A 24,817-nucleotide genomic window follows, 5' to 3' on the forward strand; every position below is an offset into this window, starting at 1 on the left:
TCCACTACACATGCCCAGATACTATTCCAATTCCTGCGAGGCCAGAAATGTGAGTATCCAAGGTGAAGACCATTCCTTAAAATGGACACATTTGGAGGAAACATGAAAAATCTGGAGTAAATGGTGCCTTTTGGCCCAAAGGCACCTTTTACATGGCAACTAAAAATTAGGGCAGGAGTTGTTTTTCAAGGAAGTTGATTTTAAGTTGATGAATGTGATATGAATTTATTTTGGTTTTGTATAAATGTGCTGGAATCTGTATAAATACCACTGTATTTATACCACTGTAGAGGTATGTGTGTTGGAATCAGCCACTATTTTTCAGTAAGTTATGAATGTTAAAAATAAAGTATGTGCTACATGCAGGAGACTTTTACAGAATACTTATTGCATATGAAATTGTGGCTGATATAATTAAGAGTGGGAATGTGCCTGGATATGTGCAGAAGATGGACAGGAAATCTCTTCATATATGGCCAGTTTGTTAACCATCTTAACCTCAGTTAGGGGGCTGCATAAGGGTGAGAGGTTTTCTCAAATTGAGAAGGATTTTGAATCTGGATTGAACAAATCTGTGAGTCAGAGGATCCATTCCCAGAGGAAGAGATAAACCTGTATAAAGCAGAGAGCAGGTGTTGTATCTTAAATTCTGTGCCTTCAGAGCGGTATGTCCTCCCCATTTTTTATTATATAAACTCAGGAGAAGCTGGGAACAGCAGTACCATTCCCCCTGTGCTCCTCCTGTCTATCCCATGGTACAGGGTTTGGCTTTTTCTTGTGGTGAGTTGATAAGAGTGTGATAGATCAGCAGCCCTACTTCCAGAAGGAGATAGTGGTGAAGGCCTTTGATGAGCACATCATTCTTCATGTGGCGCCCACCAGCACCTCCCTTCAGCGAGCAATCATCTGCCAAAGGTCTCAGAGAGGAGAGCATCCATATGCACATGAAGACAGCCTCAGCCAACCTCAGGTACTCACCCCTGTAGTGGTCTGAACTTTGCCCTGGAGGGTGTAATTAGTCACCATTATAGTTTTCACCACTGGGGAGGAGGCATGGGTGAAGACCTCATCTTGGGCATTCCTCTTGTGTGACATTGTCTAAGTTATTAAAAGAATTTTTGGAGGCTTTTTTTCTACTTTTGTGCATCAGTGAAGGAAATGTTCTGATTTTAGCAAAATAGACCTGTTAGTTAAAATATGCTAGTAGTTGTGTGTTTGTAGGTCATTGGCTTCAAGGTTTATAGGACTCAAAAATAAAACCAGAGATGGAGAAAGACCTGGTTTTCCTTTTCTTTGGGTCTTGTTTAATCCAGCACTTTTATTTCCCCTTGGTTCTTTCTGATGGCTCCGGATACTGTAAACAACTGTTTCCTCGTGTCTGATGCCATATTCAGACCTCAAGGAGGGGGCTTTTTGAAGCTAGTCCCAGCTCACATAGATTTAAATCAAATAGTAAGTATGGAGGTCATATGGTGACTTGTATCCTTAATAGCTGTGTGCTCTTGGGCATGTGTCTTTGTTGAGTCTCACACTACTTATCTGCAAAATGGAGATCATGGTACCTACCTAAAGGCTGGTTGGGACAATCCTGTTCAAGCAATTTTCCAAACTAGCTTGATTCTAAGAATCACTTGAATAATTTTTTCAACACAGATTCCTAGGAGTTGCAGTTTTCTGCTTCCTGAAATCTCTATGGGACACACCTGGGAACTTGTATGTTTAACAAGTGCCCAGGTGGCTATATGGTCAGGTATATTTGGACAACAATAAATAGAATATACTTGAAAGTCTTATGATTCTGAGATGGTCTATACTTGTGAGAGACTGGCAGTGTTTTAAAGGCCTAATATAGTGAATTTAAAATTGAAGGGCTTCTTGTTGACATCAGAACATACTTGTGATCTTCCATCTCTGTCTGTGACACTCTCAGATCTTAAGGAAGCAAAAAAGTTTAATGCTCAGAAATGATTTATTGGCCATTCAGTCATCCATGCCATTTTTTTTTTCTATTGGCTACATTGCTCATGACTCATTCTGTTTTCATTAGTACAAATTAACAATCCCCACTCCCCCCACCCTGCCCCATACTTGTGGGCAAGTTCAGACCTCCCTTTCAGTCCTTCTCTGCAGAGCAGAGCCTGCAGACTTTGGGCACCCAGCACTCAATTCCTTCTGCATAGGTGGCTGCCTTCTTCCCTGGCCCTCTTACATCTTAAGTTTGTCTTCTGTCTTTTCTTTGTTTACTCCAATGTCTCAATTCATTTTGCCTTCTTCATTTCATCCTGCATGATCCAGGTGAAAGGAGGAACTTCTCTGAGCTTGATTGCAAATGTAGATAATAATAGTGAGTTCATGAGGTTATTATATGGATTGAAATAATAGAAAAACTTCAAACATGGTATTGAGAAAAGTGTTTAAGGAATTAGCTCCTTTTTTACTTCCCTTTCTCTATCACATTTGGCAGGGAGTATTTACATTAAGTTGCTGGCATAAAGGAAAGAAAAATCCTTGTGGTCCGACTGACCTGGATTCAGTCTCTCCATGTAGTATCTGCAAGAACCTAGAGCAAATAGTCTTCCTCCCTCAGCATCGTTTCCTTTTCTGTAAGCACTCTCAGGATTACTAAGAGGTAGATATAATAGAGATGAAATATGTAACACAAAGTATTTAAACAATAAAGGTTTAATTTTTAAATTAAAAAAAATTCCCCACTGTCTGTTCTCTCCCCTAAAATAAGGATGACCAGGGTCGGAAATAGAATGTCTCAATGCCAAAATAACTTTGGGCAGTAGAGCAGGAACTTGGCATCCTCTGGGCAAGGAGAAGTAGAGGTTCAGATTTGGTGTTTATTTGGCTCTTACATGTGATTGTTTTGGGTGGATTTGGTGAAATGAGTGCCAAAAAGGCTAGAAGGTGTTTTTCTTTTTCTTTTTATTATTCTAGTAGAGTCTGGACTCAGGAGTGATTGGATTTCATCTTGTCTTAAAGCTTTCAAACTTGTTTTTGATAGTGACCATATGTAAGAAATTTTTCTCTTCCTCCTCTCCTCCTTCTCTCTTTTCCTTGAAAACATTTTCCCTCTCCTCTCTAGTTGTTCTCATCCCCTGAAATACAGCATTTACTTGTGTTTATCTGGGTCACTGAGGAAATCAGCACCAGGCTGAGGACTGATTTGTAATTCTGTTCCATTCTTTTCATCATATTAATGAAAATAATTACTGCTATTTTTGTTAATAGTAATAATGGTCACTGTCATTTATCCAGTGCCTTTCTTTTATCTGTGCTAGGCGTACTGACGAATGTTAGCTCTGTTAGTCTTCAGCAACCATCCGTGAAAGCAGGTGGTGTTATTTCCATCTTGCAATTCAAGAACTAAAGCTGAACACTGTAGTAATTTGCCGTGTTCTAGCCATTGAGTGGGTGACTGTCCAGAACATGAGAGATGGTTAGTCAGAGATTCGAAAGATAAAATTTTGTATAACTAGACTAAAATATGTTCATACATATAAATACTCCCTCTAAAGAGATTTGCAGTGACTGGTAATAAATAAGCTAAAAACAGGGCCAGGTTTGGTTCAGTGATAGAGGTATGCTTAGAATACAGGAGGCCCCGAGTTCAGTCTGCAGCCCACGTGTGTATGTGCGTGTACTTGCTCTTTCTCTTTCACACACACACACACACACACACAGAACAACAACAACAAAAAACAAAACAAAACAGTGATTAAAATGTAAAAGAATCAGAAGTCAGTGAAAATATTCATAGAATGACTGAGTTTATTCTAAGAATTTCACAGAATCTATGAGGTTCTTTAAACTTACTAATAGGTTGTTTTCAGGCTTCTTTTGACCAGAACAAAGTCGGACATGACCTGGTGAAGAACTGAGTCCATCAAAACCCAACTGCTCTTTGGGAGCCCAAGTTTGTTTTGAACACAGGGGTCTGAGAAAAAGTTTTTCTTCATTTTCAAGGGGCAAAAATATTTTGTAACTTATTTAAAAGTATATTCTAATAATAATAATAATAAGTATGTTCCAATTATAATTTCAGATAAACTATTGATTTTAAAATAGTTTACATTTTTAGGAAATTTTCTAGTTGTAAATTCTCAGGAATGATGGTCCTGAAAGCTTGCCCATGCCTTACACAGAGTTCCCTTTGTTATTAACATCATTCGTTACATGTGTGGTGCGTTGGTCACAAGTAATGAATGAATATTGGTGTGTTATCATTAACTAAACTCCATACTTTATTTACATTTCCTTAATTCTTGCCTAATGGGCTTCATCTGTTCTAGGTCCCACCCAGGGTAGCACATTACATTTAGCCGTGTCTCCTCAGGCACCTCTTGGCCTCGGTGGTTGCCCAGGCTTTCCTTGTTTTTGATGATTTTAACAGTTTTGAATAGTGTTGGTCAGGTATATGGTGGGCCATCCCTCTGCTGGAAGTTGTCTGATATTTCTCTCACAGTGAGACCTGGATAGTGTGTTTTGGGGAGCAAGTTCACATGGTTCTTTCACATCACTCTTGGAATCACATTAACCTGATTCTCTGGCTGAGATCCTCTTTGTCACATTTCTACAGCTTAAAGTGTTCATTCCAACCCCTGATGCCCACTCCTTGTATACTGTACTCTCTGGAAAGAAGTCACTGTGTATAACTCTCTAAACCTAAAGGGAGTGGGGAGTTATGTGTGCTTCATCTCTTTGAAGGTGGAAGAGCTACATATATTATTTTGAATTATTTTTGTATGGGAGACTTGTTATTTTTTCAGTTCACTTACTTTTATGGCTTTGGGATGAAGGAAATTGATGACCAGGCTTCTTAGGCCCAAGAGACATTCTGTAAGTTTGGTTTAAAGTTTACATGTTAGAATTTCTGACACGTTTCTATGGCATATGGGAAACTGGGGCTTTATTTTCTAAAATATATTTTATTTTCCTTTTAATTTTTATATTATATTAATATACTTATATTGTTTTCCTTTTCCTTTCTCCTGCACTACAGGATACAATTCTATGTAGGTTCTTAGTAAATATTCTGTCTTCAACTTTAAAGAAATGAAATAATGGTTTTTAGAAACCATTATGAAAATAATCCCTCTTAAAATAGCATTTATTTGTGTGCTTCTCTGTTTAGAGTTTTTAAGGTATATCTTTGTATTGTTATTTTTCTCACAATTATTTGCTCATCTGTCAGGATATGTGTATGGTTGGCATATTGATCTGTAGTCATTTTCTAAATGCAGTCTCAAAAATAGTAACATAATTTAGACTCTTAATTTCACTGTTTTTTTATTAATTTTTTTTGTTTTCAATTTTAATTGGAAATTTGCTTGGTACAATGCATTTTTACTTACTATATTATTATTATATTTTTGCTATCAATAAATATTATCTGAAATGATACCTGTATAATGTTCTATCTTGTCAGTACAATGTGTCTACATCAATTTTGTCAGAATTTTAGGCTTAAGGTACTGGAATGTCTCCAAAGGCCCCTGTGCTAATGGCTTAGTTACCATCCGGTGACACTACTGGAAGGGAATAAAACCTTTGGAAGGTGGGGTCTAGAGGGAAGAAGTTAGGCCATGGGGGTGTGCCCTGGGAGGGGATATTGGGACCCCGTCTTCTTCTTGTCTTTCCCTTCGCTTCCCAGTTGCCATGAGGTGAGCAGTATTCCTCCACCATGAAATTATGCCATTATGTACTTCCTTGCCACGTGAACAGTGAGCCAGATATTCTCCTTAAAGGTTGATTATCTCAGGTATTTTGTCACATTAAAGCTAACCAATATAGGGATCTCATTTTAATTTATATTTTTGCATATCACATGCAATTAATTTTTATTATAAAACTGCTTATTTTATTAGTTTGTCAATTACTAATTTTATCAATTAGTGTCATAAAGGTTGATTACTAATATTATATTTGGATTTAATTGTTTTCTTAAATATTAGTGAAAATTCATTGCCTATTTTTGTTTTAGTATTTTCCCAAGGTGTAATTTTTGAAAAAATTTAAACCTACAGAAAAGTTGGGAGAATGGTAAACTGAACACCTATTACTCTTCACTGATGTTCAATTATTTAACACTTATTTCCTTCTGTGTTCCTTTATGCATGCTCTATCAATCTAGGTATCTATTATCTCTGAAATACAGATAAGTTTTTTTTTGCTGAACCATTTGTTACCATAATTCAGACATCATAGTATTTCCATCCTAAATTTTGCAACCTAATCACCCAGGAGTGCCAACATTCCCTTAGATAACCAGTGTCATAATCACACTTAGGACAGTTAAATTAATTCTCCACTCTGTGAAGTCCTCAGGGGTCTCTCATGTTAGGGGTACAGAGAGCACTTGCTTTTCCTTGCCCCTGGGGTTCTGAATGGTAGATATGGCATACAAAGCATATTGGCTAAATGAAGAGTGGGAATCTATCTCATACTCTTAATATTGACCTACAGAATTCTGATGTATTGGGTGAACTATACAGCTCAGAAATTGAGCTAAAGGTCATCTGCATGTTAAAAAAAAAAGTGTACATATGTGGGTGTAGGGCAGATAGAAAACCAGATATGTCAACCAGATCTTACATAAATAACTTACTCAGAATTCTGAGTGTAGACTTGTTTAGGTGTGTTTACTCTCCGGCAACAGGAAGCCAAGCTTGATGCACCTGGGCATAGAAAGCAAAGGTGTGAGGTGGCAGTTGCTGTAGGTATGTATGAATCATCATCTGCCTCTAACACTGTGACTCTTAAATTGCAGCTTAATATATTCCTGTCCCTCAGTGATCAGATGGATCTCCCTTACTCTTTTGGAGAAAAGAAAGAGGATGGGGTGCTAAGTCAGCTGTGTGTGCTCTGGTGGTACTGAGTAGAGAGATCAGTTTGGGCAGGGGTCTTGTCCTCACTGAGGGTAGGTAAAAGCATCAGCTTGAGAAGGGAGAAGCCTCATGCTACCGTCTGCCTCTGGAGGCTGCTACCCTTCACACCCCTTCCTCAGTGCTTTCCTCCTGGACACCTTTTCATTTGCATATTGAGATGAGATTTGATTAAGAAACAGATTTATTGTGAAATAATTCATATTCTGTACAACTCAAAGTTCACCCACTTAAAGAATATAATTCAGTGTTTTTGACATATTATTTATTTTTAGTAATTATACTTTGTGTAGTGTAAAATTTGCCAATTTAGCCATTTTAAGTATATAGTTCAGTAATATTGCTTACATTCACAGTGTGGTGTAACTATTGCTACTGTCTTATTCTAACACTATATTTTCCAACATCATATTTTTAAGCAATAACTCCCCATTTCCTGAAAACCTCTAATCTATTTCTGTTATAATGTTTTTCTTTTCTAGGTACCTTATTTAAGTAGAATTACATACTACTAGTCATTTTGTATCTGGCTTATTTCACTTAGCACCATGGTTTCAGGGTTTACCCACATTGAAGCATATGTCAGAATTTCCTTTCTTTTTTATGGCCGAATAATAATGTTCCATTATACTTACCTGCTTATTCTGTTGATAAATGTTTGCATGGTTTCCACTTTTTGGCTATTGAGAATAATGATACAGTTAACATTGGTTTATTAGTTGGTTTCTGTTGCTATAACAAAAACCTGTGATGGGGTAATTTGTAAAGAAAAGATATTTACTTACCTCTCAGTTCTGAAGGTTGAAGATCATGTGCTTGGCTTCTGGTGAGGGCTTCATGATGAAATATTTTCTTGTGCAGAACACAAGTGCAAGAGGGAGTGGGGATTAACTCTCTTTAAGAACCCACTCTCTTGGTAACTAATTCATTCCGGGGGAAACTTAATCCAGCCTCAAGAGAACTACCCCAGTCTCTTGAGATAGATATTAATCCATTCTTAGGTGGTGCCCCTATGACCTACTCCCTCCCCCATGTCCCCAACTCTTCTCAATACTGTTACATTGGGAACCAAGCTTCCAGCATGTGAACTTTTTGGGGAAAACCCAGGTCTAAACTACAGCAATTAGTGTGTGAGTATCTGCTCAAGTCTCTGCTTTTGGTTCTTTTGGGTATCATCTAGGAGTGGAATTGCTGGTTCATGTGGTAATTCTATGTTTAGTTTTCCCAGAAACCACCAGACTTGTCCACAGTGGCTACATCATTCTCCATTCCTATCCATAGTATGTGAGAGCTCCAATTTCCCCACATCTTTGCCAACTCTGTTTTCCCCATTTTTTTTCAAATTGTGGTCATTGTTGTAGGTCTCTGTAAGGTTTAGGAGACAGCTTTTACAATGCTAAAAGTCTCTGAATGGAAGAAAAATTGATGGAATTTAGATTATCCTGGAGGTGACAGGTTGGAGGCTGGATCTTGGTTGAAGCATCCTGACAAGGATTCCCCAGGTTATCTCATAAAATTTCCTTTTTCTAAGGAAAAAAGCACAGACATTCTTGATATGCTTGACACTAAAGCCCTTTGGTTTGCATTGTTTTATGTTTACACTGGAGGATGGTTTCTCAAAACAGTGTTGCATAAAACAGCCCTCATACGTTCTAGGAAGAATGACCCAGTCCTCTCTAATCAGTTTATTCTTTAGAATATTTGACATTGCTGAAAAATGACCTGTAAATATGAGATTTCCTTTACTCTAAATTTTGGCAATGAAGAGTGTTTTCACTCTTTACAGGCACATATGACCTTTATCTCTTCACTGATGAATAATAGAAATAATGTAGAATTTAAAACAACACATAAACACATAAGGGTCAATTCTTTTCTGTAAATAAATCTAGATACATGGAGTCATCAGCCATTAAGGTAAGCCTATGAAGTCATCAAGGGACTAGCTCTTTTGACATTTTTACATCTAGGTCTTCAGCCCTGACTTCATTCTTAAGATCACCTCATGGTCAGGGATGCTTCTGGTGTCTGCATCACAAAGTCCACAATCCATCCAGCAGGAGGCAGGAAGGTGGCAAGGGTGGGGGCACTTCAACAGGACATGCTGTGCATCTGAGCCAGCCTTGGGTAAGCGACCTTTCTAGGAGATCCAGAAAATACTTGTAGTTCCATATCATCGACCAACACTGAGGTTTATGGTCAAACCCAGCTGGATGGCAGGCTGGTCAATGTAGGCTTTTAGTTGGTTGCCTTACTACCCACATAAAATTGGAGTTCTCTTACCACTAAAGAGAAAAAGAGAGAATTGGTATTAGATAAAAAACAAAATCACAGAATCATAATTTCTTGAGAAATTACTAATTTATATTCTTTCTGTGATAGTGAGGAAGAGGAGAGTGGTAGGTGGGGAGAGATGAGCAGCTTGTGATTTCCATCATTCATTCATCCACTGCTTACTTATTCTGATCTATAGATTCAGAGAGCACCTGCGGGATATCCCCTTGCTAATCCAGCACTGGAGACATATACATTTATTGAACTCTTCAAATCCATATGAAGGCTGGAGTGCCAAAAAATCCTCAGCTCACAGTTTTGTCTTACATTTTTCATATGAGTGAGCTTAGGAAACCCGTTTACTTCCTCTCAATCCATTTCTTCTTAGGAAGTGGAAAACAAAAACAACATGGAGTGAGACAATCAAGAACCACATGGATGGGACCTCTGGCTAGTATCTGCCACATAGTAGCATGTAAGAAGTATCATCTCCATCTGTGTTTTCCCTTTGTCTTTTTTTCTTTTTTCTTTTTTTCCATTTCAGGAATTGAACCCAGGGACACTTAACTATTGAATCACATCCCCAATTCTTTTTATTTTGAGACAGTGTCTTTCTAAATTGCTTAGAACCTTAACTGAGTTGCTAAGGCTGCTCTTGAACTTGTGATCCTCCTGCCTCAACTTCCTGAGTTGCTGGATTACAGGCTTATGCCACCATGCTCAGCTTTTCTCTTTGGTTTTTATTATTTGAGTATTAGGGTGAATTCAAATTCAGTTAAAAAAACTTACAAGTGGGTGGAAAGGACAGGCCTTGTTTTCTTCTCTCCATTCTTCTTCTTGGCTTCTTGTCATGCCATTAGGGGTCTATGAGGCATGGAGTGAGAGTCAGCAGTTCTTGGACCTATCATGGGTGTGAAGACATGAGTAGATACCAGGAAGGCCTCAGGCCAGTCAGTTCAGAGACCAAATGTCCAAAGAATGTTAATGTTATGGCTTTTTCTCCTGTTAAGACTCAGGTTCTCAGGGTCCCCTGTTCCCCGCACTAGTGCTGCCTACTGGAGCACTGCCTGCCTCTGTCTGCACACTGAAGCAAAATCTAAGGAAGGTCAAGTCTGCTGTCTTTAACTTTTCATCAGTAAAGCAAATCTGAATACAAAAGGTTAAGAAACCTCACCTGTGTCCTTTGGGCTATGGGTAAAAATGTGTGACCTCGATAATTACGATGGCCGTACCCTTCCTTGAGAACCGCCAGTCTGAGGGTATTCAATTTCCATAAAGTTCTTTCCCAGCCCTCTGCTGCATACATCTAGACATGAATTTTGTACTCCTGAAAGATGATAGCCAGCATGACTGTAATTTTCCAACTGAGCAGCAATATAGCTTTTCCTTTACTTAACAATTTTCTTTGAGACCTCAAATCACTTTTGGAATTTAATCCCATTTGCTCTTTCAATATGGTAAAGTGGACTGATCTCGGAAATTGATTCCTCATTTACAAATGGATATGATGGTGTATTTTGTTTTTAAAATATTTTGAAACTATGAAAGTGTTACACAGATCTCATTTTCCAAGTAAAAGAACTGAAACCCAGAAGTGTTGTATTTTGAAGTGTGCCAGTGGGTGGAGTAAGAGCTGGAATATCGGGGCTATCCCTTATCTTGCCTTGCTTAGGGGACCTTTTCTTGCTCCAGAAGGCCCCCCTTCAGGATGTAGGGGGTGTTCCCAGTGTTTGTGGGCTCTTGAATTTGTTTTCTACCCAGAGTGACTCCATCAGTGGACTCTCTCATGGCCTTGCTAATCGGACCTTCAGAACATGCTGTTCATGTATGATTCTGGGTATCAAGATTCAGTCAACTTGATTAAAGGTATCAGTTTTCAGTTGTTGGACCCATGATGCTCTTCAGGACTCTGACAGCTTGGTGGTGCCTGGGACCCATGACACAAGATTAGAAGTGGTGTGGCTGGGAGCTCTGAAGACTTGTCCCTGGTAATCTTGGAGTGTGACCCTCAGTTTCCTGATCTGCAAAGTGCAGTAGTTGGATTTGGAGATCCGCGTAGCCCTTCCAGGTCCAAAGTTCTGAGTCTGTGAGATCTAATGGTATTGACCAAAATATCTTTATGGATTCCCTCTTGAAACTTTTCTTCAGAAAAAATTTTTTTTATTAAGGTCAAACCTTAGAACTCAAACCTTTAAGATGTAAGTTAATGTTAAGATGCTCTACACATCCCTTCTTTTTTCTTTTTTTCTCCTTATATTTAGTTTCTTTTTTAAAAATATCCTTTTTATTATTTTCTGCATTTTTATTTCTTTTCTCTAAATTATTGTCAGGGGCTTTTGAAGATAATTCTTAAATGTTATTAAGAAATTACAGTCAAGGAGCCCTTTGTTCCCAAGTCATTTAGAAGATTGTTTTTTCTTTTGTTAAATGAAAAAAATTGTCAACCTGTGTCATGAAAATGTGCCAAAAACTGCATTCACCAATAAAAAGTGTCAGCTCTTATTATTGCTCAGATATTATTCCTTTCAAAAGCTGAACACGCTCCCTAGGCTTCCTAAACAATCCTCAGCTCATTCATCTTTCCGGTTTCCTTACATTTCAAACCTTTCTGGGTCCATATGGAGGGGGGAAGCCTGTCTTTTAAAAATTAATGGGTTCCAAATGCCATTCAAACCTGTTTCCGCCCTTCACCTCCTCCTCCCCTCCCCACGCTGGCTTGTGAGGAGTCTTATACTCTGTATAAATATTGAGCAGGAGATAGTTTCTTAAGAGGTGTTTGGACTTTTAATTAACCCGGACAGCTTTTCTTCTTGGGATTTCGCTCTGCTGTCTCCCTGGAAAAGTCAGGTAGGTCAGTATAGAGAGGGGAGGGAGGCTCCGCACTGGATGTGTTCCTGGCTGCTGGCCCTAGAGACACTGAACTCTGAGCCAACCATGAAGTCATTTTGAATTTAAGGAGCCTTGCTAATCCAAGGCAATGCGTCTTAATTTGACAAAGTAAAGGCTGCCCGATAAGCAACCCTAGCTACAAGTTCTATGAAACTGGGGGTGTTTGTAAGTTTAGATTGTGCCAGAGAAACGTGGTGATGTGGAAGAATGGGCTCATTTTCTTCTGTTTACTCCCCCTCTTAAGCCCTCCCCCTCCCCTCTGCCTTTTCTCTTCCTTTGGCCTGATTCAGCCCTGCAGTCTGGCCTCTGCAGTGGCTTGATGTGAAATTTGAGAAACATATGTAGTTTTCTATTTCAGGAAAATGATCTCAGGGATTGAATGTGTGTTTTTTTTTTTTGGTTGGCTGTTAAGCTCTGATCTTGCCCAGTGTGGTTTTTTGATGATGGGAAAGAGGCTTCGAAGTGCTTTTTATCAGAATTTCATATAATAAAATGTAAGGTTTGGTTTCTTTATTTCGCCCCCGCTCCCCACCCCAGGCCCATGATACAATGTCGTCTATTCTATCAGAAGTACACATTGTTCACATTACAATCACTTCATTGCTGCTTGCACACACATGTATGAAAATGGCCACTGTGTCTTTTCTACACAAAAGTCATTTTAAATGTAGTTCAGTGGAGGACCAAGGGTCTGCATACTGTACCAAGAAAGGAAAAGGGATCCACTGGGGGAAAGTTCGCCTTTGTTGTGCCTTGGAAGGGCCAGTATTCTTTGTTCCAAAAGTGAGTGTCAACCATGGGCGTAGTGCCCTGTCAACTGAACTTCGTTCATCCAGCCATGCAAAGCCTTATAGTCTAGGGGCAGTGGGCTGTAGCATATAACTTGGGGTATAATAAGCCATCCATCCAGGTTTGCATAGGTAGACATTATGATGTCTGCACAATGATGAAGTTGCCTAATTGCCACAATCTGGCTGGGCACAAAATGCCACAGTCTGGCTGGGCACACGATCACGAGCCACCACACAGCTTGTAGATTCAAACAGCAACTCTTTATTCCCGAACTCACACCAGCCGTCTACAATCACATTCTGGGGAAATCCACGTTCTCTGCCCAAATCCGCCTCCACTGGGCTTCTATCTCCCAAAATATACTGTCTGAATCCCGTGAGAACTCAAGGGGAACTCAGGCAGCAGGATACGCCCTATTCCCAGCAGGAATAATCTTAAACCTTAAACCTGGAACCTAAACTGGGAACGCCCTAAACAAGATTATCTTAAAACCGGGAACACCCTAATCTGCCTTGGTCCTTGAGCAAGGTTAAGTACATTCAATGTCACTGCAACATGGGGTACGCTGGCAAGGAAATTGTCATACTTACTTGGCTAATGGCTCCCAGCATCTCCCCCCTTCTGATTAATTAAACAACAAGCAATGTGGCTTAAGGACCGTGCCTGGTAGGTTGTCCAATTCAACATATGGTTCTTACCCGTCATCGGAAAACTGACCTTTAGGCGTCAGCCTCCTGTCTTAGGTTGATACCACTGCAATTGAATCATACCCGTCACTGACTACCGGTCCAGCATACAGCCATACTTGTGGATAGGTCTATGCACCAGTGGGGGGGTGAGGTTCTTTGCCTCACCTCTGTTGGCCCCCAAATTTGGCCTTGGTGCCAGTGGGGGAGTGAGGTTAATGTGGCTTATGGACCGTGCCTGGTAGGTTGTCCAATTCAACATATGGTTCTTACCCGTCATCGGAAAACTGACCTTTAGGCGTCAGCCTCCTGTCTTAGGTTGATACCACTGCAATTGGATCATACCCGTCACTGACTACCGGTCCAGCATAAGCCATTGGCCCCCAAATTTTAGACCATCACTAGCAGAAGGGAGGAGGATACAGAAATGCCACGACACCAAGCCAATTGACGGCTCCTTGGGAAAAATTGCATCACTGGTGACACCATCAGCAAAGATATGCCAGCACTACCACAATTAACATGGGGTGCGCTGGCAAGGAAATAAAAATTGCATCACTGGTTAATCACTGTCGCAGATGTAAGAATGGCCAAGCTGGAGTTCTGGATATCAGCTGTTATGGATTTGAGTCAAATCATCTTCTTTTCGATCTGTAGAAACTGTTTTAGTTAATCTCTCTGGAATCCAAATGGGCTGCTGTTCTCCCTGTGGAAACACACAAACAGACCCCCGACTCCAGACAATCACTGGGTCAGGACCTTTCCATTGTCCTGTTAGAATATCTTTCCAAAGTACTTTAGGCTTATGTACATTTTTTGGATACATATGCCTTTCCGCAGCACTAAGTCCTGATGAATCCAAATTTAAAAAGTTTAGAGTAAAAAGCGTTATTTTAAGTTTATCTTTGGGGGATATATACCCCTTTCCAATTCCCTCTTTTTGCTTTAATAAGTATATGTCTGTATCTAATAGTTATCTTAGCTTTTTGCATTTTCTATCTGAAATACCTTTACTTGACATTTTCAACCATTTTCTATCTTATTTTTATCTTCTAGTTGTCTTTTTTTAAGGTTTGTATTTTTACCCTTAGTTGCTTATTTTCCTCCTAGTTTTTTTTCTTTTCCCTATTTTGTGGGTTTAAAATTCTTGTCTTCCTACATTTTTTAATCTTTCTACATCTTCTTTATCTTTTTTCTTTTTAACTTTCTATACTTCTGTCTTTAAAGTTTTTCACTTTAAATTTTTAATCTTCTTTATCTAAATATCTTTTATCCTGTTATCTTCCCATTTTTTTAAAGTAATGCCTTTAAGATTAAGCTTCTTTCCTCCATCATGAAGGCATTTTAACCACCTTCAATTTAACCTTTTAAAGCCTTTTAATTATCATCTATACTGTACTTTAAAATGTACTTTTTTCACCACCTACAGCTTCACTCTTTTAAACGAGGCTTAGATTTTGTTTAAATCGCTTCAATGTTAGTTTACATGGCTGCCCTTCAACCAAAGGCTTTTTTTTTAACTCCATTGAGAAGCTTTGTCTCAATCTGCCATGTACAAATACCTTTTTCTTCTTTCTTCCTTTCTCAAGCTTTTAAAGTAAGTCTAGTTTCCTCAAAATCTTTTTAAATGGCATTTTACAACTTTTTACTTTACCACACAGATTATCTTATCTAGAAACACTTCTTTTTCCTTTAACCTTTTATATTAAAATATATTTCCACATCTTGAATCTTTTTCTATCTCTTTTTTAACTGTTAACCCTTTTTATAAATTTACATTCTGAAACAACTCTTATAAAATTTCTGATTTAGACAAATTACTCCACTTTAATAAGATGAAAGACTTTCATGTTTTTTATGATACTATAATACTATAATTGAAACCCAACTGAAACTTCTTATACTCTTTGTATATAAATTACACATGATAGAATCTTAACTCTTAGTAACCTTGTTTTAGCAAAGACACAGACACAAAGCAATATTAAACTTTTTTTCCATTTACCAATTTATGAAAACACACATAATGTTTAAATATATTACCTTATGGAACTTAATAAGTAAAGAGTACTTGATTTCATATTTAGTGGTTGATATTTTAACACTTTAGCTTTGTAAATTAATCAGATGTCTGTAAAAACCAAGATCTTAGACAAGTGTAGTAAACAGAACTAGCCATCTCTTTCTTGTTGAAGAAAAATCCTTCTACAGGATACCATGGTGGTCCCATTGATATACTTAATAACTCGTCTTTAAAAAGCCATGTGCTACATTTTTGTATTGTATCAACATATGTCCTAACTGTTCTTGGTCTTACTGGGGTGCCTCTTTCCTCTAACAATTTCTCTTCCTCGGGGGTGAACAACTTCAAACTTTGAGCCAACCATTTTCCCCAGTTTGCCTGAGAAAGTTCTAGGAACAGGCAACTTGAAATAAAAACAAAATAAATCAAAACGAGAACACATTGTTTTTTGAATTGGTCACCCATTCTTTCTCTCTTCCTCAAGGGTGAGAAATTTCACTTACCTCTAAGCTTCAGAAGTTCCGCGTACGGGCCACCAAATGCCACAATCTGGCTGGGCACAAAATGCCACAGTCTGGCTGGGCACACGATCACGAGCCACCACACAGCTTGTAGATTCAAACAGCAACTCTTTATTCCCGAACTCACACCAGCCGTCTACAATCACGTTCTGGGGAAATCCACGTTCTCTGCCCAAATCCGCCTCCACTGGGCTTCTATCTCCCAAAATATACTGTCTGAATCCCGTGAGAACTCAAGGGGAACTCAGGCAGCAGGATACGCCCTATTCCCAGCAGGAATAATCTTAAACCTTAAACCTGGAACCTAAACTGGGAACGCCCTAAACAAGATTATCTTAAAACCGGGAACACCCTAATCTGCCTTGGTCCTTGAGCAAGGTTAAGTACATTCAATGTCACTGCAACATGGGGTACGCTGGCAAGGAAATTGTCATACTTACTTGGCTAATGGCTCCCAGCACCTAATGATGCATTTCTCAGAATATGTCAATCATTATGTGATGGATGGCTGTACAGCGTTAGTAGATTAAGCTTGCATAGTACTTAATGTGTGCTAGCAAGATTTTGACCATTTTAGATATATTAAGCCTTTAGTCCTCCCAATATCCTTATGTTACATGTATTATGATTATTATCTATATTCCACAGATCAGAAAACTGAGGCTCAAAGAGGCCAGAGAACTTGCCCATTGTCACAGTTAATAAGTGCAGAGATGGGATTTGAATCTCAGAATTCAGGCTATTTACTACAATGATATACCAACTCGATTAGTACCAATTAGGTTAGTACCTGTTTGTTAACTGATTATTAAAGATATAGCCAGAAAACTATTTTTATTTTCTTTTTTTTCTGGGGAAAGATCTGGGGCATTGAACCCAGGGTCATTTAACCACTGAGCCACATCCCCAGACCTTTTTTGTTGTTGTTGTTTTATTTTGAAACAGTGTCTCACTGAGTCCTTAGGGCCTTGCTAAATTGCTGAGGTTGGTCTTGAACTTGTGATCCTCCTGCATCAGTTTCCCAAGTTTTTGGGATTACAGGCATGTGGCAACAGGCCCAACTGAGAACTTTTTTGCGAAAGTAAAGAATTTGCTAGGTAAATAATCACACTAAACCAGACATTCTCCAGGCATAGTCCAGGACAGCCCCATAAGCATCAGTTAAAAACATTGGAAATGCAGATTCTCTGGCCTCACCCCAAACCTACTGAAATGGAAACTCTTGGAAGAAAGGACAGAATAATTTGTGTTTTAACAGATCCTCCAGGAGATACTGATGCATGCTAAAGTTTGAGACCAACTGTCTAAGACTCAGGAATGGTGAGTCAGCCTCTGAAATTTTGAGTCTTTTCTTTAAAAGAATAATACTTTCGGGATTTCACCTTTGTATACTCCAGATTTATTTCCACATAAATGTGGAAACTGAGCTGTAGCTTCAGTGATATTTTTACTAATTTTTAAAAATAATATTTCTGAGAAATTTTGGAACTTTTGGGTATGTCTGCATCTTGATGTTTTTTTTGTATTTTGGTTTTTGCTTGCCCCTGGCTCCACCCATTGCCCATGGCTTTCAGTGTCAGAGAACTCAAAGAGTGCTAGGCATGATTGCAGTCTCTTCCATTTATCCCAGCTGTCTAAGGCTCCCCTAGTGGTTGGGTGAAGAGGGAGCCAGTAGATGCAGAAATAATGGAAAAAGGGAAGTCACAGAACTGGGGAATGGGAAAAAAATACAGGGCTTCTCACTGGATTTGGAGTCATAGTTCAGTCTCATTCCACACATGTGAATTTAGGTCATAACTGCTAAGCAACCATTCCATCCTCTGTAAAATGGGAATCACACAACCTACTTCACAGTGATGTCCTATTGATTTGTTCAGGCACAGAATGAGCATCACATTGTGTTTGTTCTGTGTCAAAAGGAAGCTACAGGAGAGTTAGCCATTAGCATCTTTGGCAGAGTGTGTATGCTAAGAAAGGGATTATAGGTTTGCAGAGCATCGAGGAATCCAAAGTGCTGCAGAATGACCTGGTGTTCCAAGGAACAGAATTCTGGGAGGTTCAGTTGCAGAGAAAATCAGGCAGCAGTTTGAACACTTTATGTCTCAAATCTACTAGTTTTCAAAAAGGTATCTCAAAGCAATTTAACAATGTTGGGATTTAGACTTGAATTTTGGGGGGTTAAAGGTGGGCCATGCACTGCTGAAAGTCAAAACCTAAGGACTGTAAAAATATTGATGCAACTGTCAGAGGTACATGGTATTTGACCTTCTATTAATAAAGACAAATTATTGCATTTCTATGATATTTGAGTCTGCAAAAACTTCCCTTAATTCCATTGGTATTTCATTCCACAGCTACTGGGGCCACTGGGACAAGGGATGCAGGGTTGTGTTTCTAGAAGATTTATGGGGTGGAATACTCATTTGATTTACTAAGCCGAGAGAGCAGGTTCAGATAGCAACACCATGAAACTTCCTGAATGATAATGGCCACAGACAGAACTCAGGTATTTGGAAGTATAGAATCAAGCCATTATGGAAAAATAGGTAAGCACAAATAAACAGAAGGCAAAGCATATCCTGAACAGATTATAGGACGTAGGAGGACTCTGAGGGAGACCTTTTGTGTGGACATGTGCAGGATATGGACAATGAAGTGTTCATTGTACCTTTTTGCTAAAATAGCTACCTCCCACTTCATAAGGTGGCTTCTCTTTTGTTCAGACTTTAATGGTGGGCCATGCACTGCATAAGGACAGGTGGGCCATGCACAGCATAAGGACAAGACCTGTGTTATTTGCAAAAGGTCTTTGCTTACACAATACAGTTTTTTTCCCCCTATGTCTTTGCTCATTCACAGGGCACTCTGGAATCAGCTCATCTAAGCCTCAGATTTCAAAGGGAACTCATTCCTGTTTGAAAACAGTCATATCCATTTTGCCAGCTCTTTGACCTTTTTAATAACATGCACTCATGTCTGAACTGTCAACTGCCTGTACAAATCCATCCAGATCAAGGACTTGGTATTTTCAAGAGTGCATCAAAAGGATGAGTGTCCTTTTGATTTTGTTTCTCCAAGACTTGTTTTGAGGAAAATTGTGCTTCTAGTCTTAATGAGATGAGACTGTAGGGGAGTGGAGTCTTTGGGGCCTCGACTTACATTACAGTCCTGTACCCTTTTATTTCAAGTTGCACATGATTGTTTTAGCCACTTACATCAGTATTTTTCTCCAGCTGCACTCACTTTTATGTCATTCTTGTTGATCATGATCATTTGACTGTAAAAGAATAAAAATAAGAAAAATTTCCAAAGGCCATTTGCTATGGAAAAATGGAACATGTTGACTTTTTTGCTTACATGCATTTGAGAGCTTTTGGCTGTGAGGGTTTGTTGATACGAAGTTTTGGAGAGAGAGGGAGAGAGAGAGAGAGAGAGAGAGAGAGAGAGAGAGAGAGAGAGAGAGAGAGAGAGAGAGAGAAAGAAAGGGGAAGAGAGGGAGAGAAAGAGAAAGAAAGTCCAATTTGATCAACCAGGATCTGGTTGGTAAATTAAGTGTTGCAAAATTCCCAGTGTAACTTGTTCATATCTTTGCAAATTAGTAACAGTAATATTACCTTCCATTTATATAGGTCCATCTTCTCAAGTGACTCAAAGCAATGTCCTTTTCTATATCCTTTTATCTTCCTAAAATATATCCGTGATATTGTATGGTTTCAAAATGCCAATCTACCATCATGAAAGGTATATGAATGTGCTGATGGTTTAGAGATTATTTGTTATTGGAAATCCTGAAATTGGGAGTAGAGGTTGACTGTCAAACTTCCAATAGCTATTAACTGTGGAACATCTGGTATCTTTGTTTCCTCATCTATATATTAGAGGTAATAATAGTACCTATTTCATACTGTTAAGGTGGTGATTAACTGTGATAATGCATGTAAAACATTCATGTGTTACTGCTAGCACATCCTAAATTCCCCCAAAATTCTGTTGTCTGCATTGGTTTTAACATCAGTCAAATATGAATTTAAATCCTACCTCTGTTTCCTATTGTTTGTATAGTCATGGGCAATAGTAGAGTCAGTGCCACTGATGTCTACTGAATAATAACATATTTCAGACATTATGTTAGATACTTTATATGCACTATTTATCACTCCTTACCTTAAATTTCTTAGGTAGGTATGATCATACCCACTTTATAGAAGGGCAGAATGAGGTTTAGAAAAGGTAAGAAACTTGTCCACAGGAGTAGATTTAGATGAAAGGCAAAACTGACTCGTTAGTTCTTGTTCTTGGTCACTTGATAAGGCTCCCCTAAGCTATAGCTTTATTAATTGCAGTGGGAGTGACAGTAGCTCTTGTATATACAATGCCTGCCACTTACTGGACATTTTTTTTTGTGTTGTAGGTAATGAATTTTATTTTTTAAATCATTTTATTCTTTCTAGATACACATGACAGTAGAGTATATTTGGATGTATTATACATACATAGAATAAGTATAACATGTTCCAATTAGGATCCCAATGTTGTGATTGTGTATGTTGTAGAGTTACTTTGGTCATGTATTCATATATAAGGAAAGGAAATATACATCCAATTCATTCTGCTATCTTTCTATTACTATTCCCCCTTATTCCCTTCATTCTGCTTTGTCTAGTGCAATGAACTTATAATCTTTCCCTCCCTTGTTGTAGGTTAGCATCCACATATCAGAGAGAATATTTTGTTTTTGGGGGACTGGCTTTTTTCACTTAGTATGAAGTTAGTATGAACACAGGGATATCTTTGCTGCATATTTACTGGAAAATGTCATAATTTCCTTCTTCTTTATTGCTGAGAAATATTCCGTTGTGCATATATACTACATTTTCTTTATATTTATCTGTTGTAGAGCACCTATGTTGGTTCCATAGCTTGACTAGTGTGAATTGAACTGCTGTAAACATTGATGTGGCTGTGTCACTGTAGTATGCTGATTTTAAGGCCTTTGGGTATAAACCAAAGAGTGGAATAACTGGTTCAAATGGTAGTTCCATTCCAATTTTCTAAGGAATCTCCATACTGCTTTCCAGAATGGTTGCACCAATTTGCAGTCCCACCAGCAATGTATGAGTGTGACTTTTCCCCCACATCCTTGCCAACATTTGTTATTTGTATTCTTGATAATTGGCATATTGACTGGGTGAGATGAAATCTTAGAGTAGTTTTGATTTGCATTTCTCTAATTGCTAGGGATTTTGAACATTTTTTTCATATATTTGTTGATCAGTTGTATTTCTTCTTTTGTGAAGTGCCTATTCAGTTCCTTAGCCCATTCTTGGCATGATGCACTGTTACTAACATCATCTTCAATTAGAGCTTTCTGTGCAGTAGAATTTTCCTTTTTCCATTCTTCTTGCCATGCATACATTATTGGAGACTGGAAAAAAAGTCCTTAAGAGTGAATTCTTACCTTTTCAGAACTTGAGGCGAACATGTGTGATCTAATGCAGGACACACCTCAGTGTCCACTTTGTGTGTGTGTGTGTGTGTGTGTACTTTCCACTCAGCCTAGAAATGTGTGGGTACTATGTCTGGATGCTATGTCAGAAAATCACAAGTGTTCAAAATCATGGACATGAACACAGGGATATCTTTGCTGCAAAGTTTTGCTTTCCTGTTTGTTCTGAAAATTGTTAAGAAAACTGGCTCAGCTAAAGCCAAGCATTTAGGAATCAGATATGTTTGGATGGTAGGGTGGAGTCAGTATTATACATTTATTTTTTTGGCACTCAGAAGCAGCAGTGATCCTTTAGACTTGTGTGTGCAGATGTAATGTGTTCCATGATGTTTTAGCCTATATTTCCTGCCTTAATAAATGAAAGCACTTTGCAAAATTGGGCTGCAGGCCTCTGTTGCTATTCTATAGTAGTCAAATCCTCCATATGAATAATCAACATCCACTTCCTTCATTTATCTAATCACCCATTTATTCTTTAACCTTGTACAGTATAAGTTTCATGGTTACTACCGACTTCAAAGAACACTATTAATTTCTTATTGTGGTTTCATTTGTAAATATGCATTCCAGTCATATCTTCTCACCAGAGTATCAGTCCCACATCCTCTAGAAGCAGGGTTTAAAACAATTGTCCTCTTATGAAATACTGCAAAGTCTATCATTTTAAAAATTAGTTAGGAACAAAATATGTTTTAGGAATTTCATTTTTCTCTAACACTTCTGTTTCTTGTACTCCTTATTTTTTATTGTTTATGTCAGAGATGATTTATCATCAGTGTTCTTGTACAAAATTTTGTGGGTTTTCTTGTGAAATATGAAAATGATAATGCAGACTTTCTGTTTTTAATTCATTTTTATAAGATGTGCAAAAACTCTAAATAGAACTTTTGCTTGAAAAACTCAAGTAGAACTAAACCATAGACTATTATATGTAATTCTGAATTATTTTATGAGTATTAGAAATAAACAATGCCATAAAGACTAGAATTGTAACATAATCTCATTTTTATAGTACTTTGCTAATATTATGTAACTTTTTATAAGATTCATAATCTCTAAAATGATAGCATATTCTTTTTCTATCCAAGAAGCTAAGGCTTTCTTTCTTTGTGTTTGGTTTAACCCTCAATCTATTGTCCTATTTAATTATTAATAATTGTTACATAATAGTAATAATATTTACAAGCATTATTAATAGTATTTTACTTTCATATTAATAAATATGCATTTAATTTTCAACTAACATACATTTTCAACATGTGCCCAGTCATATGGCTAGTAAGTACTTGCTAGGACTTGAATGATACAACACATGCTTTTAATAGTACAGTCCTACAAGCACTCAATAAGTGTTTGCCAGTTAATCAGCTCCCTCAAGGAATTGATTCTAGTGATGGAGGTAAGTAATCAAGTCATGATTTATGATTCAATGTGAAAAATGCTGTGAGTGCAGATTGAACAGTACAATGGAGAAAGATGATGGGAACAGTATATTGTGGTAGGATTAGAGAATGAGGGAAGGAATGGGGAGAGAAGCATCTCAGATAGGAGGCCCCATAATGGGCTTCTAGGCTTTCCTTTGAGCTCCTACACAGCCTGTGCTTACCCTGTCCTAGGACAACACTATACAGAGTTTTGATTTGTTTACTTGTCTTTACCATCTTCTAGACTAAGCTTTCTAAAGACGGGAGCTAAATCTTGCCTCTTTTTTTGTTTTTTATTTGCTTTGTTTTGAGATGGGGGTCTCACTATGTTTCCCAGTAAGATGTTGAGCTCCTGGCCTTGAAGGATCCTACCTCAGCCTCTGGAGTAGCTGGGATGACAGGCATGTGCTGCTGTGCCTGGCAATCTTGTCTCTTTATCATTTTGTGGAGGAAATGATACCTAACACACCTTTAGTACATACTGAATGAAGACCGAATGAGCTGGATCTAAAGGGATGAATTCAAGGGACAGGTGAAGACCTGGTAGGCAGACAAAGGTACGAATATATAGGAAAGTGTGAAAATCCATCACCTGTTCAGGAAATGGTCAGTAGTGAGGAGTGGACAGAGGATGGAATATAGCCTGGAGTTATATGCAGGATTAGGTCAGCCATGTTTACTTATAAGCTCTGGTAAAAAGCATGATATCAGGTATCTGAGTGCATGCTTTTCCCTAATATACCTTCACCTCTTTAAGGACAAAAGACCAGGAGCTGGAATATATCATGGGAGTTAAATGCTTTTTTCTGTATTCTACTTCTGCACATCAGCTGTATGACAGTGGGCATGTCACCTAGCTTTATTGCCTCATCTGTCACATAGCAGGCATTTGGTAAAGAGTTATTGAATGAAATAATATAATTATATGTTTCTACTGGAAGATTTTTAAGGAATTTGAGATATAGCTGTGTAAAAGACCTAGTACTTATTGATACTTATTGCTTGAACTTGGAATAAACTTGGTATTTATTCGCTGAATAGAAGGCAAGAATTAGAGGTTTCCCAATGGAGGGGCACTGAGCTTTTAGACAAGGTAGCAGATCTATGGTTCAGAGTGGCTGGTCACCTGGAACAGAATTGAAAGGGCTTATTTGACAAAAAGAAGTAAGGTTACTAGGGGCTCCTAGGGCAAGAAATAGGCCTTAGTTTCAGTGGAGCTCTGTAGCACAAGGCCAGTCTAGGTGGAGATGCTACCCTGGCAGAGTGGGCAAGGCATGGGGCCCTGGGCTCTAAAGCCTGGAAATCCATGCTGGGGTATAGGCGGCTCCGTCCAGTCCAGGCTGCCTGTGCAGCTGGGTTTGAGTGTCCTGTTTTGCTCTCTCTGTGGTCTGGTTTGGGCTCATCTTACAGTCTGTAGGATTATGGAAGAAAGGAACTAATATATCTCAATAGTCAAAAAGCAAAAGCATAAGCTGCCAGTATACCAGATGCTCAGAGAATACAAGATGTGGTCTTTGGGCTTATAAGATTATTTACCTTTTCTTTTCTCTTTCTTTATATATAAACAATTGTCCTCTTATGAAATACTGTATCATACCAGGGAAGGCAACATTTTTCTCTAAAATGATTTCAGCAAGACTTAACCATGATGTATATATGTCCCCTATTCAAATTTAGAGAACCCTTCTTTTTCATGCCTCATACATTTACCAAAGTCCTGCTGTGTGTTCTGCTCTTAAGGGACATTGAGAGGAAAGCATAGTCCCTCAGATGGTTTCAGTGCAGGGTAATTAGCACTGGATCACAAATCCA

The 24,817-nt window shown here is 38.4% G+C and overlaps 1 protein-coding gene across 24 annotated transcripts in view; it reads left to right on the plus strand.

Moving 5' to 3' along the window:
* The window catches only part of Fggy (FGGY carbohydrate kinase domain containing), a 414,685-nt gene that overhangs the window by 60,383 nt on the left and 329,485 nt on the right, over positions 1-24,817 (plus strand). The gene's annotated exons all lie outside the window — the stretch shown is intronic.

Source organism: Marmota monax, unplaced genomic scaffold (assembly GCF_021218885.2).
Source record: "Marmota monax isolate L192 unplaced genomic scaffold, Marmota_monax_Labrador192_F-V1.1 WCK01_AAM20220418_F8-fsc00023, whole genome shotgun sequence".
Taxonomy (NCBI): domain Eukaryota; kingdom Metazoa; phylum Chordata; class Mammalia; order Rodentia; family Sciuridae; genus Marmota; species Marmota monax.